General features: G+C 48.8%; 1 protein-coding gene across 1 annotated transcript in view; it reads right to left on the bottom strand.

The window, feature by feature from the left end:
- The window catches only part of KDM4C (lysine demethylase 4C), a 1,395,856-nt gene that overhangs the window by 115,129 nt on the left and 1,256,462 nt on the right, over positions 1-24,265 (bottom strand). The gene's annotated exons all lie outside the window — the stretch shown is intronic.

Here is a 24,265-nt window from a genome sequence, read left to right as displayed (position 1 = left end):
AGCACAGATACTTGTAGTGGGACACCTGGCAGCAAGGAATATGCCCACAACTTCAGGAGGAAGATCGAGCACAGTCAACTGCCACCACTCAATCTCCACAAATGGAGGTGTAGACTGCACAGGCTTGTTGTAGGACACTGCCCTGTTACTGTGACAGGAGATCCTCCTGAAAAAGTAGTATGATCAGAGGAAAGATGCTCATGCCCACAAGTTCCAGGTGCCACACTCTCCTGGCCCAAACTGGAGGCACTAAGATGACTTTGGCTTGTCGATTTTCTTCAGACCGCAGGACAGAAGTAGAAGCAGAAAAGCATATAGGAGTCCTGTGCCCAAGTCTATCCAGGATGCCTCTCTGAAAGAAAGACTTTTTGGAAATTGAAGTGCACAAAAGTTTTGACAAATCACATTTGACAGTGGGAAAAAAGATCTAGCTAGGACACTCCCACTGCTTAAAGATTCACTTTGCTTAGTAAGGATGGTACCACGCTTTGTGCTCTGCCAGGCGCTGCTGGTTGAGTTTGTCTGCCCTGTTTTTCAAAGATCACGCCATGAGGTTCACGACCAAGGAAATGCCCTGACGCTCCAGGTAGTTCCAGAGACTAAGGGCCATATGTACAAACACTTTTTCCCATAGACACAGAATGGGTAAAAACCTTTGCTACATCTGGCCCTTAGTGTCTCTTGGGACAGGTCCCAGGACACCACCATGCCTTGCTTTCTGCAGTACCACATGTAGGTGGTGTTCTCTTTGAGAATCTTAACCAGCCACCCCTTTGATTGACAGTATGAAGGCTTTCAGTATCAGGCAAATGACCCACAACTCTAACAGATAAATATCAAGGCAGGTCTCTGCCTTAAACTAGAGTGCTCTGGTCAACACCTCTCCCAGCTGACCTCCCCATCGCAGCAAAGACACATCTGTCACCAACGTCACCACTGATTGGGGCAGAGAGAGGGGTTTGCCACAGGTCCAACTGCAGTTGTGCAGCTACCATTACAGGCCTTTTGCAGTCTCCTCCGAAATCTGTATAGAATCCGACAAGTTCCCTATGCTGGTCCCACTGTGACTTCAAGTTCCACTGCAGAGCCTGCATGTGCCACCTGGTATAGACAATCAGCAGGATGCAGGAGGTCAATAGTCCAAGAAGTCTCATAGCCATTTTCACTGACTCCCAGGACCAAGTCATGAGGATCATAACTCTAGACTCGTCGTGATGGAGGGAAGGCCAGAAATTGCATCTCCAATGAAAGGGAGCCTCTGTAAAGAAGTTAGGTGTGACTATACTACGGCTCATTGATCACTAACCCCAATGACATCTGAAGGTCAGCTGTCATATGGAGGTGGCCTATGACTGAGTGTGGTGAGATGCCTTTAACAAAAAGTCTTTGTTGTGCAGGAAAACTGGAATTCTCCAACCTCCGAAGGTGCGCTATAACCACTGTAATCACGTTCGTGAATACCCAGGGGCACTGGTAAGGCCAAAAGGGGCACAGAAAATTGAAAATGCTCCTGGCCATCTTGAACAACAAGTAACATCTGTGGAACTGCAGAACAGATACATGAAAGTAGGGCTCCTGCAGGTCCAAAGCCACCATCCAGTCAACTAGAACCAGGGCAAACAGAAACTAGAACAACATGAGCATTTTGAATTTGTCCTTCCGCAAAAAGGTGTTGAGAGGGCAGAGATCTAAAATAGAATGAAGGTCTCCATCCTCCTTTGGAACAAGGAAATAGCAGGGGGATAATTGCCAGTCCACATTGCCAGGGCTAGAATTCTTTCTAAGCCTTTTCTGGACTGGAGTTGTAGGGAGTTGAAAAGAGCAAAGCTTTATTGATTGATCGGAAGTACCCATTTGTTGGATACTATATTTTGCCACACTTAAAAGGAATGTACGACTATGGCTCCTACAGGTTGGCCGAGTGCCACTACGTTGCAGGAATGGTGCACTGGGAGGTGCTACTCCTGGTGGCTTTGATATTGTGTGCTTAAATCCTACCCCCGACCCTAACAGGAGTGGGGTGCCTGTTGTAGAGACAATGGGCTTTGGTGTTGCCGATACGTCAAACCTCTGGAGTAGTGTTGAATAGGGCAAAACTTCTGAGGGTACTGTGTTGCTGAAGTAGAAAGGCCTAAGGAACACGCTATGGTCCTGCTTTATTTAAAATGTGCTAATGCTGAATGAAGCTTTTCGCCACTGCTCTTTCCAAGCAGTTAGTAGTGTCCAATCCAGAACAAGTAATATTTTTGACTGCATCTTGACCATCCTGAATGACTAGAGCTATGTTGGCTTTAAATTTCTCTGACTGCAGGCAAGATCTTGCCAACCATGTTTCATAAAGTGTAAGAATATTTTCCAAGCAAACAGCTGGTGCTGACTGATCCAACCTAGGCTGGCCAAGGAAAACATCTGTTTCCCAATGATTCGATTTTCTTCACCTCTCTTTCTCTGGGGGAGTCGTAGGAAACGCACTCGGGTTCATCAGTGCTGGTGGAAGCTTGAACGACCTGACCTTCTGTAACAGGGTGGTGTGTCAAGACGTCAGGATCGCCTGGTGCTGGCCTGTGGCATCTGGCAACCTGTCTGTTTGCCACTGGACAGGGAAAGGGCTTAGACCAGATGCCCAGTAAAGTGGTAGTCAGGGCTTCATTTATTGGTAGCAAAAGCTCAGAGGAAATATGTTCAGCTTGCAAAACATCTGTCAACACATTAGTAATAACTTCCATTGTTGGCAGCTGCAAGTCTAACACCTTCACTGCCCATTTGAATCACCAGAGCAAAGGAGGTACTCTTCACTGTTGATAGTCCAGGGGGAGAACACAACCAAGTATCCAGGGAAGTGTCCAATACTACTGCATGTCTATGTACAGACTATCATCATCATATTTTTGGGAAAAATAATCCCCATCATTTTTTGCTATCATGATGTGGCTCTGAGGTAGAGATGGTCCTGTCTGAGTCGGAATGAACCGGGCCAGGTGCATTGGTATGGCTTTGGGATAAGACCTCAGCTGGGGCCAAGAAAAAGCTGGCTCAGACTCAGAGAGGACTAGAAGGATGGGGTCTTCCTTTGGGGCATGCCTAACATAGCAATGATGTAGGTCGCACATCGCAGAGCTTCGCAGCCCTCGGCCTCTTCATAAAAAACAAGTTGCTTACCTTTGGTAATGCATTATCTGGTTGAGACATATTTTAGTCGCAGATCTCTTACCTTAGAATTTCCCCCAGGCGTCGGGACCCGGGGGGGCGTCAGTCGGCTCCACCTCCATTGTCTGTGTCGTGCGTGCCAGATATGACATCGCAGGACCTATATAAGCGCCACCTGGCGCGCTCACCTCACTTTGGTCACAACTTTCCACAGAAGCGCAGAGCCATGCAGAGCAGTGACCACTGGTGCGTCAGAACTAGGGCCCTAAAAGGGAAATCTCTGTCCCTAGAAAACGGTTCGCGGAGCGGGCAGGCTAGTTGGGTGGGAAAGGAATCTGCAACTATGTCTCTATCAGATAATGTGTTACCTGCAACTAGAATATGTCTCTACTAGATGTGTTCCCTGAAGGTAAGTAACTTGTGATCTGATAGAGCCTTATAGTTGCAGACTACTGATCTTAGAATGGATACCCAAGCACTACCAGCCCCGGCGGTGGGTCTGCGAACCAAGATCTCACTAGGAAATCCTTCAGAACGGAATGAGCAAAGTACCCATCCCTTCGGACCTGACAGTCTAGGCAGTAGTGTTTGGTGAACGTGTGCCAAGATGCCCATGTTGCTGCCTGACAGATGTCCAGGACTCGAACTCCCTGTGCTAATGCAGTGGTTGCAGCTGTTGCTACGGTAAAATGAGCATGCAAAACTTGAGGGAGCTGATTTTTATCCAATGCGTAGCACATTTTAATACAGAAAATGGCCCGTCTGGAGATGGTCCTTTTTGCACTGCCTGACCTTACTTTGCACCCACAAAGAGTTTATCATCCACCCAGAGCTCTTTGGTACGATCAAGGTAGAATGCAATGTTCATTTTGGGTCCACGTGGTGGAGTCTTTCCTCTTCCTGAGAAGGATGTGGGGGTGCGTAAAAAGTAGGCAAGGTGATGGACTGGCCTACATGAAAGAGCGTAACCACTTCTGGTAAGAAGGAAGCCCTGGCATGAAGCACCAGATTGTCAGGAAAGATGGAAAGGAAGAGTGGCTTAGATGAAAGGGTCTGCAGTTCACTCACTCTGCGATGATCACAAGAAAGGCTGTTTTTAAAGTCAGAGTGACAATTATGAAATGGCTCAAAAGGAGCACATATTAGAAAAGTAAGAACCAGGTTAATATCCCATTGGGTCATTATAAACAGTGAAGGAGGAAACATATGGGTAAGACCCTTCAGAAATCTACCAACAAAAGAAGATTTAAACAAGGAGGGTTGGTCAGGTAATCTCAGGAAAGCAGATATAGCAGACAAGTAACCCTTGAAGGTGCCCAAACCAGAGCCCTGCTGGACTAAAGAAAGAATAAACTAGAGGACCTCACATAGACGGGCAGAGATCGGGTCATCAGACTTGTGCACCATGCCAAAATTTTGGTCCAACGAGAGACGTATTGGTTTTGGTGGCAGGACAACTGGCTGCCAAGATAACGTTACAGACTTCTGTACTTGGAGGGGGCTTGAGTGTCACCCCTCAGACATGATACAGCCATAAGTAACAATGTGATCCATACCAGAGACTGGCTCCCGAATAGGAGTGAGCAAATGAGGGATGCTTGAGGTATGATATATTAGCTATATGACCGGGGGCTTTGGTAGCCCATATCACTGACACTGGTGCTGCCATACTGATGCTGCCCCACGTCTACATACTAGCACAGACTAGGACTATCTTACATGTTCATTTTTAAGTTGCATCTTGGTGCAGTAGGCTGGACGCCCTTTGGCATACCAGCCTGGTAACCGGGGTTATGACAACTGTTATGCATTTATGTTGCAGGTTTATTTTTGATTTCTCGTTCAATCCAGTGAGGAGATGGTGTATGGGGCACAAGCAGGGGGGACTGGATGGTGGTGGTGTGTGGGGGTAGGGGGGGGGGGGGGGACAGGGAGGGGCCTGGGGGAAATGGGTTAGCAAACATGAAAACATGAAGCTCTGCTATATGGTTGCTATTCAATGGACATGCATGACATGGGCACAGGAATGCAATACCTGTTACTGACCTGGAATGTAAGGGCTGGCAAGCTATGTGAAGCGCTATCGAGTGCACCAATACCTACGCAGGTGCAAAGTTCTGGCCACACACTTCTACAAGAGATACATCTGACTGAACCGGACTTAAAGAGCATGCACCAATGCTGGTGAGGCACACTGGTAGGCACCACATAGTCCCATTATGCCAGGGGTGAACTTATTTGGGTGGCACCAGGAACTCCACTAGAGGTGTCGCACACAAAATGGATCCAGAGAGAAAATATGCAGTACTGGAAGGTTTCTTGGATGGGCTCCCAGTATTCTTATTTTATTTATATGCTCCCAATACTAATAAGGCCCACTTTCTGCAGTCCTTCACACCGGCCCTAATCAGCAATGAACTGGCTTCTAGTTACTGGGGCGGAGACTTTAAATGAGTACCAGACCTTGAGCAGGACTGCTCTTGCCCAACAATATCGGGGGCACATTCAACACTGCTCACTCAACATCTAGCACACTGGTAACACACTCAGTTAACAGACGCATGGAAGAGTTTCCATCCCTTACTAAGAGAATACTGTAGGAGCCTGGCTTTATTTATGGTGTACACCTATGGTGCGGCACCCTATACTGAGTACAGGCAACCCTTAGTGATAGTGTTTTGGTGACTAGATACCAAAGCTCTCTAGGGGTAGCTGTGGATAGCAGCTCAGACTTATCAATGAGGAGTATAAAGTACTTACAATACCTCAGTAGTCAGTCAGTTATTTTCAAACAAGGAAGAACCACCACAGGTGTGACAAAAATAAAGTATTCTTCATTACAACACTACTACTATACTAATGTTGGTAATCTCCACTTGAAGATTTATACACACAAATGTACACTTAGCAACAAGAAGGAAAAGCATAGAAATATATGGGACCCTATGGAGGGTCCAAATCATATACTAAGAAAGTGGTATAAGAATGGAGGTGCCAAACCAAGGTAAGTGTATTAGAATCCCAAGAGCTGCAGGAATAAGAAATTACCATAGGTAAGTCGCAGAGGTGCAGAGTAGTTGTCGAGCCAGGTGTACCATAGGCTAACACAGGACCATCACAGTTGGAATTTTTAAGATTCAGGACCCTTCCCCGAGGACCAAGAGGAAGCTAGTTGGCACAAAGAAGATTGGATAGTATCCCCACCCGTGGATACCCAGAAAATTGGAGTACCTACACCAGGGAGCCCAGGTGCATAGGGATGAAGTGATGTCAGAAACCTTTGTTGAAGTCAATGGGAGCCTCGGTTGTCCAGCTGCTGTTGTGTCCTGTAAACCAGGTTGGTGGAACCCAAAGTTGTAATCCAGGCGTGAAGAACCTAAAAAAGAAGAGGACAGTGTCCAGACCGCTCAGAGATATCCAGGCGGTGCAGGTAGGCAATACCCACCCCCTAAAGAAGTTCCTTCAGGTCGGTGAAGGATAAAGTCCAGCTGCGGAGTTCAGGGGATGCAGGAAGATCATTGGAGTTGCCCATGAGCTGTCCCACGTTGGTCGCTGGATTGCAGAAGACCACCAGCAAGCAGTGGCAAATGCAAGAAGGAGTTGCAGGATTTCGAGGATCAGCAAGGTCCAGGAGATGCAACCTTTACAGGGGAGTCAGGGCTGGCCCTCGGCATGCAGGATAGCTAGCAGAAGTCATTGGAGCCCCCACAAGTGATCCACTGCAAGCAGGCACAGGGAGTCACAGGAAGGTCTCTGCAGCACAAGATAACAGGAGGCCCACGTTGCAGGAGCTGCAGAGTGGAAGCTGATCTTTGAGTTGCAGAGTGCTGGAGGCTGGGGTTTCTTGGAGCCTGAAGATCTCCTGGAGGAGTCAACGAGCCTTGGTAAGAGCAACAAAGAGCATGGGGTTCCTGCACTGGAGCAAACCAGTATATGCAAGGAGGGCACCAAATGTGCCCTTCAAAGCAGTCTGGTGGCACTGAGAGACTACCCCACCACAGCCCAGAGACACCTAGTTCTAAGGGAGAGGAGGTCACACCTCCCCTCCTACAGGTAATCCTTTGTTCTGCCTTCCCCTGCTCGAGTTAGGCTCAGCAGCAGGACGACAAAACAGTGTCTGTGGGTCGGCAGCAGCACAGGCTGGCAGGCAGACCCTGCAAGGCTTTAAGTCAGATCTGTGGGATCCTCTAAGGAACCCCCAGAGTACATGTTATCATGCAACTAATACTGGAATCGGTGTAGTTGCATAAGTCCAACATGTTTAATACAAAACATGCCCAGGTTCGGAGAAGCCGCCATTATGTACTTGGACTACACGTGTGTTGACCAGTATTCACTGCATACCTTAAGATGGCTTCCCTGCAAAGGTTGGGATAGGCCCCAAGTTCATCTGCTGGGTAGCTCTGCTTTATAACACACCGCTAGCCAGAGTTAAAATAGGGTGCATCATGTCTGACCCATTGGAAACAGAACCCGATACCCGTCAGGGTTGCTCACTATCCCTGAAAATATTCGCACTGACGATGGAACTTCTTGCATGTATGGGGAATTCAAGCCGATGGGTGCTGGCACATAATATTGTTGTATGCCGATGACGCACTAGTTTACCTGAGAAATGATGCTGCAGTACTGGATCGGTCATGGACCTCCTCTGAGGATTCAGGGAGGAATCTGGCCTAAGAGTGAACTGGGACAAATACCAGCTGTTCCTAATGAAAGCCCTGTCTGAGACCCAACAGACGGAGCTCCCATGCACCCCACTTCCATGGTCTTGTAGAAGGTCTAGGTGTCAGGACATATCATTCAGAAACATCTCAGATGGCAATGTGGGCAGCGCCGTTACAAGTGCAAGATCCTTATTCATATTCTGGACGTCCCTGCCACTTGTGCCAATGGGAAGAGTGGCTATCTCCAAGATGCTAATCCCATCCAGGCTACTGTACTTTTTTCCCGTTTCACTGGTGGTGCTGCCCGGATGATTGTTTGCAGACTGTCGAACGCGCTTCACTATCTTAATATGGGGCAAAGGTAAGCGGCGAGTGGCATTGGTCAAATTATATACCCCCCTTGACCTTGGTGGGCTGGGCCTCCCCAACTACGAATACTACTGTGCTGCTGCCCAACTACAATGGCCCATGTGATAGCTAGGGGGCCACAATACAGTTGAGCTCAGATGCTGGTTTGGAGGAGCACTATTTCCCAAAGTCCACAGCGGTTATTGGATTAAGAAATGGAAGAACATTTGAAAGGCAGAAACGCCCTCATGCGAGTACCCAAAACATGCTAGGCCAAATACATTGCTATTCCACTTTGCCGTCCTCATATGCTACAGAATTGTCACTGTAGGAACTACTCGGTTGCAGGCGCAGCAATTGCGCCCAGAGGTAGCGATCTGGACCAAAGCAGGCCTGGGGTGACCTGTTCACAGACAAGATACTCATCACATTTAACAGTGTAGTGGACAACTACAGCATTAGTCAGGGCTCTTTCCTATTTTATGCCACAATCACACAACACCTCTACAAGACTTGGCATAAGACGAACCAGAGACCTCTCTGCTCTTCCAGATGTGGCTGACACATGGAGGAGGGTGCAAAGCAGTTATGCACCTCTACGGCTCTATCCACACTGATAGGGAGGTTCCTCTCAATCAATCACACACTTAATGGGAAGTGGCTCTCGACATCACACTAACAGACAAGCAGTGGTCAAAATGAGTAGAAGCACCAAAACTAATATCCACGAATGCTAGTTTGAAATACACACAGTTTAATTATCTACAACACACATACCTCACCCCTCGAACACCTAGCACAAATGTTCCCAGGGACTGCCGACATTTGCCCCAGGTGTCGATACACACCTGCAGATTTCACACACAATGTTGAACTGCCCTCAACTAATCCGCTTCTGGGATAAGGTTAGGGGGTTCCTCAAGGAGTCATTGGATAACCCCATCCAGAGAGAAGACACACAGTGCTTACTGGGACTCACCTCTTGCTTGACCACTCGTAAGCCGATTAACAAATTCATAGAAATCACCTTGGTGCTGGGATCGGAGGATAGCCATGTGCTTGAAGTCAGCTACGCCTCCACTGTCCTGCCTATGGCTCACAGATCTACGATCTGGCATCCTGGTGGAGCAACAAGCATTGACTGTAGAGGGACCGGGAAGCTCGATACCAACCACACCCCCAGACTAGCAGAATTATCTGGAGAAAGTTTAGGCTAAAATGGATTTTATACCACCGTAAGCGATGGAAGGATTCCTCTGCCTGCCCAGGTCTGCTGGGAACAAGTCAGAAAACACTTGATTCCCAGACATTAGCATCAAACCCTAAACACAACACCAAATACTATTTGACTAGCTCACTCACAACACCCACCAGGAATAATCAGACACCACTGGACTACTCCCACTGGGATCTCTACCTCTCCCCCGATGCCTCCATCCATAGCATGGGTCCACCAAATTTAACTCCCCATTCACACTGGGTACAACACCCCCTTACAGACACCAGATACCACCTAACTTTAATGACAATATTTATTATCGATTGCTGATGCTAAGAGGTCAATGATAAAGACACGATCACATGTGGACACATTAGTTCTTATGAGGGCTAATTATAGTGTACTTAAAGGAGATAGAGAGTACCCCGAGAAATTGTGTCATTACAAACAGATGTAACTTTAACACTTTAGTATCTCATTTTCTCATGTACGAATATATATAATTTAAATGTTGCCAACTTGTTAATAAAACCAATAAAGGCAAACAAACAATTTTTTTTTTTTAAAGGATGGGATTTTCCTCTCTGGCAGCATCAGGCTGGTGTCAACATCACACAGACCGGCATGGATTTTGGTGCTGGATTCAGAAGTTGGATCAGGTTTTGAATTCGAACCCAAGACCGGTTCAAGAGGCATGGCCGAGGGCTGAACCAACGGATGTAACCTGACTATGACTCCAAGGATCTTTGGCACCAGAAGAATTTGCAGCATGGCCTCTTTAAAGGCCTCAATCTGGTGCAACGTCACCCACAGGCCTAGAAACTTAGGGTGCATTGGGATCAGTTAAGAAATCAGCTACTCAGTAAGGGAAACAGACCTAGGAATTCTGACATAAGCAAGACTTCTCAGTCTAAGAGAGGTGGACTGGAACAAATCCCACCTAGCCTTCTTGTGTTTCGTCTTCCACTGCAAATTATGGGAAGACTTGGACTGTGACAAGGACAAAAACAATGGAAGGTTCATCCAGAACCTTGCTTGGCCATTAATGCAAGGATTTGTTTTAAAACTGGACTTAGAGACATAGTTCAGCACCTTTGCATGAACAATTTTCAGAGTGGGGGTGCTGGGGTCAATGATTCATCTCTGTAGTCACAGGCATCGTGAAAATTCCTTCCTTCATACAAAGTCTGGCAAATATAATCAGAAGGAGAGTAGTATGGAGGACGTTCGTAGCCGGTGATGTATTCTGGAGCACACTGTCATAAATATATTACTAAAGCACTGTGCAGTACCGCACTATCCTTTACAGACAGCATATTTTCCATTTAAATGGCTACTAAATTTGCTCAGACAGTTTTACTGATAAAACTATATTACACACAAAAATGTGTAGAAATATTTATCATTTGTGCATCACAATATAAAAGTACCTTGATTTGTTTTGACCATATTAAAATCTTTGCTTCCATCACACTTCATAGTTACAATAATCTGAAATAGGTTTACAGTTCATTTACAGGTACTTGAATTGCGTTGTGTTTTACCAAAAATGACATCCTACAGCCTTTCCTTTCACACTCCTGTACCGCAGCAAGTTTTCACATAGTGCACTTTAAAAACTCCTCTCACTTCAAAGTCTGAGAAAGTAAATAACAGTCCTCATGTTAAAAAAATAAACAGCAATTTGTCAAAAGACATACCCTGACATTTGACCTCTGTCTTTGAAGCACAGAAAATGTGACAAAATAAATACAAAATGTAAAGGCATCTTTATTTAGTTCCCTTTCGCAACCCGCTAGAAATCGGCTGGCGATCCACCAGTGTGCTGCGACCCAGAGTTTGGGAAAGGCTGTTCTGGAATGTTAATCTTAATGGTTTGACTAAATAGAGTTTTGCTCCTGAAGAGATGAACACTCTCAGAACGTATATATCACATGCATACAATAAATGAATATTTCCTTTGTCCTGGAACAAACACCAATATTGTTATTTTCTGAAGTAGCAAAAACTCAAATATGGGGTGACTCATTTTGTGCTATCTTGCACCTCAATTGTGTTGTGAATGTATTTGCTAAATTAATGGCTGCTAGTGTTGCCTTGACAATTAGCGGGCTGGACCAGCAGTATGGTCAAAGACTCAGTTTATTTATACATGTTTCACGTACAGCATCAGTTTTCAGGACAACACCGTATGCTTCAATTGTACCCTCCTGTCTCAGTCCAACTGCACTCTTTGAAAGATGGCAAGCTTCTCCACTGAGACTCTCCTGTCCTTTCGAAGACTCTTTTTTGGCATCAGTTCTTTATTGGTTTTTCACATATCAAACAGACCAAGAGTCTCATTAAATAGACATATAAATCAGATTAGACTCACCTGAGGAGAATTTGTAGAGAAGCAATGTAGAAATGTACACTATACCATATCTATCAAACTTGAACACTCGACCTCAGCAGTACAGAAGACTAATACGGTCTGCTAAGTCACAAATGCGCACCAACACAACACTATGTTGACTGTAATCAAAGATGACAAACTAAAACCCAGCTATCAGTCTAAACCCACTGTTTTACAAGCATATTTGTGTGTCTCCCAAAACAGGTGCCACAGTACCATGGCCATCTATGAATCTACGGGCCTCAGGATGGGACAGATGCCAGTGCAGTGTTTGGGTTTGATTTGTCATGGCCGAAGAGTGAACGGATGGAAAAAAAAAGTATTGGGAACTTCAGGAGGATGCATATAATGGGTAGGTCAGAAGTCTGATATTGTGGGCACGGATCTAATGAATGGTTTCCACACTTGTTAAAAGAGGAGTTTCTGATCATTGTCCTATACAGATATTATGTGTTCACAATTGGCTGTCCTTCCTAGCCCAGTCAGCCGTTTTGCTTGGGTTGGCAAAGAGTGTTCCCTTCAGTGCGTATGATCGTAGATCTTTGCTATTGCAAGTGCAGTCACCATCCATTTGTGTGTGCAAGTGCAGTCACCATCCATTTGTGTTTATGTTGAGCGGGACTATGTCAGCTCTCATATCCTGAAGTACAGCTAAACGCACTAACAGGGTAATTCCATTCACATCCTAGAAGGTCGGCCATATTGTTGTTCAGTTTAGATCCAGTTTAGTACAGCCCTAAAGAACGTGAACCAGCAAGTAGAACTGGGCAGAATTCAGCCTTGTTTTACTAAAGTGGTTTACTATACCAACTTTGGAGGACTTTTAACAGAATTTCTGTCGTCCCTCTCTGAGGACACTATCAGAGAATAGCAGCACTGACCACTCTTCGAGTGTGTAGTATCACTTTCAAGCAGTCTGGCAAAATCCTCTGGCTCTTTCACCGTATCGCAGTGACCTAATTGTGGTTTTCATCAGTAGTCCAAACAACCAATGTAGACTATTTCTATACTGGGAAGGATGGCAACAGCAGGGGAACCTTGCCAGGTTTGCCCCACAAGCAGGAAGAGTTTTCTTAGTGTTTTCGTTGTTATGATATTTTCATTGTTATGCTTGTTCAGGCCTAAATGACAATTGAAGATCATGAAAGGATTTCAGGGTGTCGTTAGCCAGAAACCGATCTAACCATTCAACCATTTTTCTTTTTAATTCTGTTGCACAGATGCACTTCCTACATTCATCCATGCATTATGCCTGAAGGGTGACAATACGAATAGCCACAGATTTGTATGTAGAAGCCATGTTTTAGCTTCCGTGATAGACACATGGCTTTAATGAGTGGACTGTAGAATGTGGTTGTTGGGACCTAAATTGGAACTGGATGGTACGGCTACGGTTGCTAGACAGTAGGGCTCTTTTAATGCCTAGGAAGGGTTTAGGACAGTTGGAGACCAATGTAACAGCTGGAAGAAGTGATGGGCAAGGCAGTATACACCCACATACAGCAAGCAAAGACACCAAGGCCGTGTGTGGACTGTAGCTTGCCAGGTTTAAAGAACAGTCTTCTGTTTCCCAGATGAACGCCTAAATATTTTTATCCTGGAAAGAATCAATTTGGGGACCATCACAGCTAGCTTCTGGGGATGGGCTGTAAACGCGGCTCCTCCGGCCGAGTTTGCAGAGTGCTGCCCACTCTGCTTGAAACGCAACATTCTGGAAAAACTCAGCCAACCACCACATGGTGGAGTTTTCCTCGCGCCCGGCTCACCAACGGCGAGTGAGAAAATCAAGCACTAGACAACCTCCCGGAGAGATTTGGCAGGAAATGGCAGCAGGTTATTACCGCTCACAATGAAAAAGCTGCTGCTCATGTTCAAAAAGTTGCAGCTCGAGTAGAGAATCAACTTGAGCGGCAGAAAAAAGCAGCACCCTCCAGCGTGCCGCATGTTTCTGTTTGCCCTGACAAGTTCCTGGTGCTAAAAATCAGCACAAGTAGTGCGATGTACCAGAATTCCAATGCTCCAGAACTCTGCGGAATCTCATGGAGGTTATAGGTAACTGCAGAATTCCACGGAGTGAAACTATATGAGTTCTGCCCAAGCTGGTAGCACCCTAAAGAGATATTTATACTGCAGTGCCTAACTACCCCGTTGGAACAGCCAAGATTGGGACTATTTACTAAAATCCATGCAGGACTTGGTTAGCAGGGGGCAATAATTACCCCAACCATGTTAACCACAATCCACTCTGCCATAGCCAGTCCGAAGCCCAGCTGCAAAAGGAGGAGGGTTGTGAGTGGGGCTACCTAGAAACATCAACCAAAAAAAACATCCCAGCCTTAGGGAGAGAAAAAGTTCTTCACAAAGAGTTAAGACACTTAGGCCCTCATTACGACCCTGGCGGTCGGTGATAAAGTGGCGGTAATACTGCTAACAGGCCGGCGGTCAAAAACTGAAATCACGACCATGGCGGAAACCGCCAACACAGACAGCCACTTTAACACCCCGACCGCCACGGCGGTAGCAACAAACACTGCGACGGACACCGCCAACAGACAGGCGGAAGACAATGTACCGTCCACACTATTACAAGGCACCAATCCGTCAGCTTTTCCAGGGTGTTATCAACGCCATCAAAAGCACGGAAACAGTCTTTGGAAGGGAAACCACTCACCTCTCGACACTCAACGAAGAACCAGGACGCTATGGAGCCCGAACTACAGGCGATGACCACGGTGAGTACTGCACCTAGCACGCAGGGGAGGGGGGGGAGGGAAAAGAGTGACACACACGCAAAATGCAACACCCACACACACATCCAATAACATCACAGATACACCCCGTCACCCACTGGAAGCACGCAAGGACCAAACGAAATGAGTGTAACTAGTGTAATATTCGAACAATCAGATAGCCCAAGAGAACAGCAAATAAACAGTATACACAAGTATTTACAGCAAGTACACAAGTCCGTACACTGTCACATGAAATGTCTGTGGACCAGTGGTCCCAAAAAGCATGGGCGAAGTCCACACATGACACCTGCCTCAAAACGGAGAGAACACTGCAGGGGCATCAGGTCGATAAAAATACCGGCACCTCAGGGGGAAGGGCAGGGGGGACACCTCAGCTGGATGATGGTATGACACCACTGCTCCTCGAGGGGGCTCCATGCCCACTGCTTGCTCCTGGGGAGTGCAAAGCCACAGTCTCTCAAGTGGGTGGTTTGCCCACTGCTTGGTCCTGGGGAGTGCAAAGCCACAGTCTCTCAAGTGGGTGGTTTGCCCACTGCTTGGTCCTGGGGAGTGCAAGGCCACAGTCTCTCAAGTGGGTGATCTGCCCACTCTTGGTCCTGGGGAGTGCAAAGCCACAGTTTCTCAAGTCTCTCAAGTGGGTAGTTTGCCCAATGCTTGGTCCTGGGGAGTGAAAGGCCACAGTCTTTCAAGTCTCAAGTGCGTGGTTTGTCCACTGCTTGGTCCTGGGGAGTGCAAAGCTACAGTCTCTTAAGTCGGTGACATGTTCCACTGGTTCTGGAGGGGGCTTTGTGCCCAGAGTACTTCATCCTGCCAAGGACTGTGTTTAGTGGATGCTTTTCTCCACTGGTTCTGTCTGGAGGGAGCTTTGTGCCCAGAGTGCTACATCCTGCCAAGGGCTGTGTTAGTGGATGCATTTCTCCACAGGTTCTAGAGGGGGCTTTGTGCCCAAAGTGCTTCATCCTGCCAAGGACTGTGTCAGTGGATGCTTTTCTCCACTGGTTCTGGAGGGGGCTTTGTGCCCAGAGTGCTTCATCCTGCCAAGGACTGTGTTAGTGGATGCATTTCTCCACTGGGTCTGGAGGGGGCTTTATGCCCTGTGATGCTGCACTTGGGGTGTGGCATGTTGACTTTGTCTCAACTGGGTGTCACAGCCACGCGCTGTACCCGGAACAGGTATACTCAATGGAGGCAGACCCACACTCCATCCTGCGGCGACTTCGGCTGCCAATTGCTGGTTCCTGTGAGTGCGTGAGGTGGTGTCTCAAGTGGCATGTCCATGGTCCAGGACGTCACCTGCAGACTCTGAGGGCTGCACACTGGGGATGGGGCTGACGTCCGACAGAGTGGCATCGGCTGTGCACTTGGTGGTGCTGATGGTGGTGCAGGCGGCGGTGGTTGCGGCGGAGATGCTGCCAGTGCTGGCCGTGGTGTAAGTGACTGTTGGGGTGGATGGAGACACCATACCGTCTCCGGCAGCCTTGGATGGCTTATCCTTGGGGAGGATGCTGCAGACTGACGTAGTGGCAGTGCAGGTGGCGGTCGGAGCGGCGGTGGTGACTGTGGTGCATGTGGCTGCCATCCCTGATGATTCGGTGGTCACCAACCCCTCACCAGGTGACATTGTGCCCAGAGGTGATGTGCCCTTTGGTTTGTGGCCCTTCCCCATCTTGACAGTCGCTGCAGGAACCTTGGCACTGTCCACTCTGTGTTTGTGCGAGGCCTTTCTGGGTGGATGGTGTGACTGTCCCCTGCTGGAAGCTGGTCCCTTTTTGAGCTTTGCAGGTGGTGGGATAGGGCGGTCCTTCTTTTCTGTCGGTGGCACACTGGCAGCTCTGACGGGTGCCCCCTTTGACAGTACTGGAGTAGCAAGGACCACAGCGGATGCAGATTTGGTGGGTGAGGTGCTGGGCTGGGATCTAGACATCCTGGCCCTAGGAGAAGGATGGAGGGGGGCAGGAGGAGGTGTAGGGAAGAGGTTCAGGTTAGCTAGGTAAAGTTTTTTCGACACACTGGGACGGGAAGATGGAGGGGGTTTGGGAGTGGAGGGAGAGGTAGTGGTTGTAGGAGGTGTACATCTTCTGAGTTTGGGTGAAGGTGTATGTGTTGGAGGCTGTTGTGAGGTGGATGGGTGTTGAGTGGGTGTGTGCCTGCGTTTGTGTTCTTTGGGAGGAGGGCTCACAGACACACTGGGAGAGGACACAGGGAACGTGTGAATGGTACTGGGGGTGGTGATTGCACGTGAGCGGTGTGTAGTGATGGGCGTGCTGGTGATGGAGGTAGTGGCTGAGGATGTAGTGCATGCAGGTGTGAGTGGAGACGAGACTGGGAGGGAGGAGGAGGACGTGGAAGGGGGGGACACAGTGGAGACAGTGGATGTTGGTGTGTCTGCATGGGTATGGTGCTTGTGTGAGTGCCTGTGGGATGTGTGGTGCTTATGTTTTCCTGAGCCACTTTTGTGTGTTGATGTGTATGCATGCTGGTGTGATGGTGTTCTTGGGATAGGCTGAGGTAGAGGGATTGGGTCTGGGTAGTGGAAGTTGGAGGGGGGAGGCTGGACAAAGGGACAATGGCTGCCATCAGTGCTGAGGCCAGAGCCTGAAATGCTCTCTGTTGGCCCTCCAGGTATGCATTTGTTTGCTGCAAATGCCTCTTGACACCCTGGATGGCATTCAGAATGGTTGACTGACCAACAGTGAGGGATCTCAGTAGGTCAATAGGTTCCTCACTGAGGGCAGCAGGGCTGACTGGGACAGGGCCGAGGTGCCTGGGGTGAAGGAGATGCCCACCCTCCTGGGTGAGCGGGCACGGGAAACACGCTGAGGGAGGGCGGTGCTGGTAGGGGGGTGGCGGCTGTACCTGTTGTTGCTGTGGGCACAGAGGTGCCCGCCACGGCAAGGGAGCTCCAATCAGAGGAGGAATCGCTGTCGCCGGTGTCCCCTCCTGTCCCCGTCGTGGAGCTCCCCTCGCCCTTCGTCCCACTGGTGTCTTCACCCTCCGTGGATTCACCTTCCTGGGCCATGTGGGATGCAGTTCCCTCTGTCTCCGGTGCCTCTGCTCCTCCACCAGATGATGCTAATGCACACAAGGACAGGGTGACAAAACAAGAAGGGGGGGGAGACAGAGGAGACACATGGTCAATGCCAGCAACACCACTACCGTTGGCGGACACAACACACACGAAGCAGCCCTATGCACTAGGCCATGCACTAGCAGTTAGTAGAAAAATAACCTGCCCATGGGAGACTATGCCTAACACCACTTTCTGCACACCTGGAACCCAGAGGAGCCTGACTAGTTGTAGATGCCCACTAACACTATTGGGGTTGGAGTGCCTCAGAGCCTGCCTAACAAGGGACCTACCCTACAAAGTTAGCCCTGGCCTAGGGGAACCCACAGCCCACAACCCCCCCCCCGAAAACTCATAAAGCGCGCAGAGTCAGCTGAAGGAGACTGTACTCACTCCCTTGTGGCTGCTGTGATACCCTCAAGCGCCCATCCAACTCTGGATATGCCGCCGCCAGGATCCGGAACATCAGGGGGATCATGGTGCGACGGACACCCCTTCCATGTTGGGAGGCCATCCCCAGCTGGGGCTCCGCCGTCTTCTTGCTCCAGCGGGGCAGGTCCTCCCATCTCTTGCGGCAGTGGGTGCTCCGTCTATGATAGACCCCCAGGGTCTGCACTTCCTTGGCGATGACACGCCAAACACCCTTCTTCTGGTGGGCGCTGACCTAGTTGAAAGGTACAGGATGAAAGGAAATTAATCTCTTGTCCGGACCATCATACTCATTGCCCACCAGTTCCCACCCATGCCCTGACGCACATACACTCACCATCCTCACATGCAGGCCTCAGCCCCCCCCACATGTATCTTCCATGCACACCACTCCATACATTCATGGCCCACGCATCATGCTTACAGTGTACTCACCTGTTTGTCTGGAGGACCGTAGAGTAGCGTGTACTGGGGAAGGACCCCATCCACCAGTTTGTCCAACTTCTCCGCGGTGAAGGCTGGGGCCCTTTCCCCAGACACATGAGCCATTGTCGCTTCCAGACTGAGGTCACAGCAGCACTTGCAGTGTAGGTCCTCTCCTGTTGAAGGTCAGGTATCAAGTGAGTGAACAGATAGAAAATGGCTGTCACGTCCTCTGCAGTGCGTACCGTCACCGCCGGCGTACATCGTCATTGGCTCCTGGAACCCATAAGGCCCAATGATAACCAATGCTAAATTGTGCGGCGGTCTTTGACCGCCTACCGCGACGCTGCACAAAGCCAGCACAGTTACCTCATTTCCCCTTGTCCCTCCTTAGAGGTCAGGCAGCCGCCATTTCAGGGGGGCACATGGCATGGCACCTTACTGCGTCACAGCACATTTTGGCAGAAATACGGACAAAGTACGTCACACAGGATTTACTCACATTACTGCAAAAACATTTGTGCAAACTATGTGGTACATGACCCTCTGCTCACCCTTCTCCTCCATAGGGCACATCTGCTGGGGCAGATGATGAGATGGCGTCATGCTCTGGTGTACAGACCCCTGGTGGACCTGTCGACAATGGAAGACAGACACATCATTATCACCTACAGAGTTGATCGTGCCACAATCCAAGAACTGTGTGCCCAATTGGAGCCAGACCTGATGTCAGCTATCAGCCATCCCACAGGAATCACCCCTCTAGTTCAGGTCCTGTCAGTGCTCCATTTCCTGGCAAGTTGCTTCTTTCACACTACAGTGGCCATGGCATCAGGGATGTCTCAGCCAATGTTTTCTAACGTGTTGACCAGAGTGTGTCAGCCCTCATGAAGCACATGCGCAGCTACATCGTTTTCCCCCAGGTGGAGGATTTCCCTACAGTGAAAGCTGACTTCTATGCCCTGGGACATATCCCCCAACATAATTGGTGCCATTGATGGTACACATGTGGCATTTGTCCCCCCCCCAACAGAAATGAACAGGTGTACAGAAATCGAAAAAGCTACCATTCTATGAATGTGCAGATGGTGTGTTTGGCAGACCAGTACATCTCCCATGTGAATGCCAAGTATCCTGGCTCTGTGCATGACGCTTACATTTTGAGGAATAGCAGTATCCCTTATGTGATGGGCCAATTCCAGAGGCACCGGGTATGGCTAATAGGTGAGCCCAAGGTCCCCCCACAGTATGAAAAGGTGTCTGGGTATGGGGTAGTCACTAAGGGTTAGTGTGTGTCTAACAGATTTCCCTCAACATTTGCAGGTGACTCTGGTTACCCCAGCCTTTCATGGCTACTGACCCCAGTGAGGAATGCCAGGACAAGGGCAGAGGGACGCTACAATGAGGCACATGGGCGAACTAGGCATATTATTGAGAGGACTTTCGGCCTCCTGAAAGCCAGATTCCGGTGCCTCCATCTAACAGGTGGCTCCCTATACTACTCACCGAAGACGGTGTGCCAGATAACTGTGGCGTGCTGCATGTTGCACAACCTGGCTTTGCGACGCCAGATGCCTGATGATGGTATTGTGGCAGCTGTGGAACCTGTGGACAGTGAGGAAGAGGAGGCAGAGGAAGAAGATATTGACAACCGAACCAACATCATCATGCAGTACTTCCAGTGACACACAGGTAAGAGACTGGCACTGCTCATCTCATATCTGACTACTGTAGGACATTGTCTAAGTCAGCTTCTTAACCTCTGTGTATAGACACTGACAGTTCACTTTGGCTTTCCATTTCACAGATCTGGGGACCTCATTCTTCCTTCTGCAATATTTATTGCTGCCCAACAACTGTCATACATTGGTATGTGCAAATGAACATTTACATTGAAATTTGTGGATGAAGTTGTAATTATACATTTGTGAAAGTACAAACTGACTCCAGATTGGTTTGTGATTCAAGGGTGTTTATTTATGGGCTAATGTGTATGGAGGTATGTGGAAGGGGCTGGGGTGATGGTGGAGGAAGGTCCATAGTACAGTCCAGTCTCTTGGTATCACAGGTGCATTGTCCAATGGGGCATAGGAAGAGGAGCAATGTCAGTTCAAGGTGGACAGGGTGACAGAGGGGGACACAAGGGTGACAATCAGGAGTCTCTTATTTCCTGGCGGGGGTCTTTGCAATGTTCTCTGTCTTCTTCCTGGATCGCAGGGACCGTTTGCAGGGTGGTTATCCTTCTGCAGGGGGTGGGGTGCTAGTGGCCTGTTGGACCTTCTGTCCACTAGCGTCGGCGGACGTGGAAGGCTGTTCATCGTTTGGGCTTGTGTAGGTTTGCCACTGTCTCCATCATGGTGTTGGCCATGTCTGCCAGCACCCGTGCAATGGTGACCAGGGAGGTGTGGATGTCCCTCTGGTCCTCCCTGATCCCCAGGTACTGTCCCTCCTGCAACCGCTGGGTCTCCTGAATCTTGGCCAGTACCATGCCCATGGTCTCCTGGGAATGGTGGTATGCTCCCATGTTGTTTGATAGTGCCTTGTGGAGGGTCGGTTCACTGGGCCTGTCCTCCTCCTGTCGCACAGCAGCCCTCCCAACTTTCCTGTTATCGCGTGCCTCTGTTCCTGAACCGTGTGCCCACTGCCATTCACCCCGGGTCTCTGATTTGCTTGGGTTAGTGGGTTTGCCTGGGGTCCCTGTAGTGGTGGATACACTGCTGAATGACGTGTCCTGGGGACAGTGGCCTGGGCCCGCTAGGTGGGTTCTGCGATGGTGTTTCCTGAGGGGGGAGGTTCTTGATCCAGACGTGCAGAGCTGCTGTCGTCACTGTGGGCCTCTTCTGTGGGGGGAATGGATATGGCTGGCACCTCCTGTCTGGTGACGTTGTGTAGGGGTTCTGTTGGGGTGTAAATGCATTGTTATTGTATCTGTGTGTGCCATCTTGTGCAATGGGTGTGTTTCCCTTTATTACTGTGCTTGCAATATTGCCTTGGCCCTTGTGTGAGTGGTGATTGTGTGCCCTGGGTGAGTCTCTTCCTTGGACATGCTTTGATGATGGGTGTCCATGCAGGTCTGTGATGGATGTCCATGCATTGGTGTAACATGCAGGGCTTGGTATTGTGATGGGTGGGTTGTGATAGTGGGGTATATGTGAGGTGGTGAAGTGATGGGTGTGAGGGTAGGGGTAGGAGTTTGTGGTGGCATGCAGGTATATGTGAGGTGGTGAAGTGATGGGTGTGAGGGTAGGGGTAGGAGTTTGTGGTGGCATGCAGGTAGGGTGGGGGATATAGTAGTAAAGATTTGACTTACCAGAGTCTCATCCTCCTGCTACTCCTGCAAGGCCCTCAGTATGCATTATTGCCAAGACTCTCTCCTCCCATGTTGTTAGTTGTGGGGAAGGAGGTGGGGGTCCACCGCCAGTCCTCTGTACGGCTACCTGGTGTCGGGTACCACGGAACGTACCTTCCCCCGTAGGTCGTCTACCCCTTCCTGATGTCATCCCGTGTTCTTGGATGCTGTCCCACTGCGTTGGCCCTGTTGACAATTCTCCGCCATAGCTCCATCTTCCTAGCAATGGATGTCTGCTGCACTTGTGATCCTAATAGCTGTGGCTCTACCCGGATGATTTCCTCCACCATAACCCTGAGCTCCTCCTCAGAGAACCTGGGGTGTCTTTGAGGTGCCATGATGTGGTGTGAGTGATGTGTGAGGTGTTGTGTGGGGTGATGTTTTGGGGTGTGTGGTGTTTTGTGCGTGGATGGTGTATGAGTGATGGTGTTGTGTGCCTCTGGATGCTGGTGTGGTCTTTGCTTTTCTGTCTCTCTGCTTCTTCAAAGATTTTCGTTGTAAGGGGTTGTGGGTAATGTGGGTGTGTGTTTTATATTGGATTGGGTGTGTGGGTGTGGTGTGTGTATTTTGAATTGTCCAATGTGGTTGTGTTTTGAAGTGTGTGTGTATTTTGAGCGCGGCGGTGTGTACCGCCAATGGTTTACCGTGGTTGAATGACCGCCTCATTGATTTGTGGGTCGTGATATTGTGGGCGTATTCCTGTTGGCGTAGCGGTGTGGGTTTTGGGACTGCCAATTTATGACTGACCTTTGGTGTGGTGGACTTGTGTGGGTGTCTGTATCGCGGAGGATTTCTCAGTGTGAGTCATAATACCCGTAGCGGATTTCCGCCGTGGACACAGTAAGTTGGCGGCCGTCGGCACGGCGGTCAGCCGACTTTACCGCCAGGGATGTAATGAGGGCCCTAGTGGTGAAAGCCAGAAATCCCTATAAGCCACATAGCCAATCCACCTGATTTCAAACAAGACCATCACCATCAGGACATAAAACGAAAGGACCATGTACGAAACAGTCAAAACAGCCCAAGTGGCAGTGAAGATGGAACAATACAACCTTGCCCTGCTTAGCATCAGTGAAACAAGATGGGCCCAGGCCAGACAGAAAAGACTGGCTGCATGAAGAATGCTGCTGTACTCTGGACATGAGGAAGAGAATACCCCACATACTAAGAGAGTAGCACTGATGCTAACACCAGCAGAGCTCTGATTGATTGGAAACCCACGGTCCCAGAATCATCGCAGTGGCCTTCAGCAGAATGAAAAAGAGGGTCAACATATATGCTATTCCAGTGCTATGCAGCTACAAATGACAACCAGGAAGAGGTAAAATAACAGTTTTACAACAGATTCCAGTCCATCCTGGAGAATGCATTCATAGACACTTCTCCATGCTTATGGGGGACCTCAATGCCAAGACTGAAAGCAACAGCACTGGGTATGAAGAGGTCATGGGCAACAATGACCTTGGTGACATGAATGAGAATAGTGAATGGCTCGCAGATCTCTGTGCCCTGAAAAGTCTGGTGTTGGGTGGCAACGTATTCCCGAATAAAAGAATATAAAAGGCAAGGTGGGTGTCATCAGACTATTAAAAAGAGAATCAGATCAACCAAGTCTGCATTGCCAAGAAGCTCCAGAGGTCCCTGCAGGATGCGAGAGTGATGAGGACTGGAAATGGGGTCAGACCATCACCTTGTTGTGGCCAGGCTAATGCTGAGGAAAGCATGGATGGTATCAACATACCAACACCAGCTGTACGAAGTTGGCTCTGTATATAATATTTCAAAGTAAGAAATGGTGTCCACAGAGTCCAAGGGTTACCCTTAGAGGTAAGATAGTGGCAAAATTAGATAATTCTAATGCTCTATTTTGTGGTAGTGTGGACGAGCAGTAGGCTTATCAGAGGGTAGTGTTAAGTATTTGTTATACACACACAGGCAATAAATGAGGAACACACACTCAAAGACTTATTCCAGGCCAATAGGTTTTTACATAGAAAAATATATTTTCTTAGTTTATTTTAAGTTTAAGAACCACAGCTTCAAGATTTGAAGTAAATACATAAAATGCAAGATACTCCACACAGGTAAGTTAGGAACTTTGAATAAAAGCAATATCATATACAGTCTTTGTTAAAATGGCAATAAGCTATTTCAAAAGTGGACACTGTGCAAAAATCAACAGTTCCTGGGGGAGGTAAGTAAAGATTAGTTTGTGAGGTAAGTAAAACACTTACAAGTCTCAGTTCTGGGGCATAGGCAGCCAACCGTTGGGGGTTCAAGGCAACCCCAGAGGCACGACACCAGCAGCTCAGGGCCAGTCAGGTGCAGAGGTCAAAGAGGTGCCCAACAAACATATAGGCGCCTATGGAGAACAGTGGTGCTCCGGTTCCAGTCTGCCAGCAGGTAAGTACCCGTGTCCTCAAAAGGGGGGGGAGGGGAGGGTATGGAGACCAGGGGGGCTTTGGTTC

This window comes from Pleurodeles waltl, chromosome 1_1 (assembly GCF_031143425.1).
Source record: "Pleurodeles waltl isolate 20211129_DDA chromosome 1_1, aPleWal1.hap1.20221129, whole genome shotgun sequence".
In the NCBI taxonomy this organism is placed as follows: domain Eukaryota; kingdom Metazoa; phylum Chordata; class Amphibia; order Caudata; family Salamandridae; genus Pleurodeles; species Pleurodeles waltl.
Note: the sequence above shows the minus strand (reverse complement) of the source record. Positions and strands in the feature narration are given on the sequence as shown.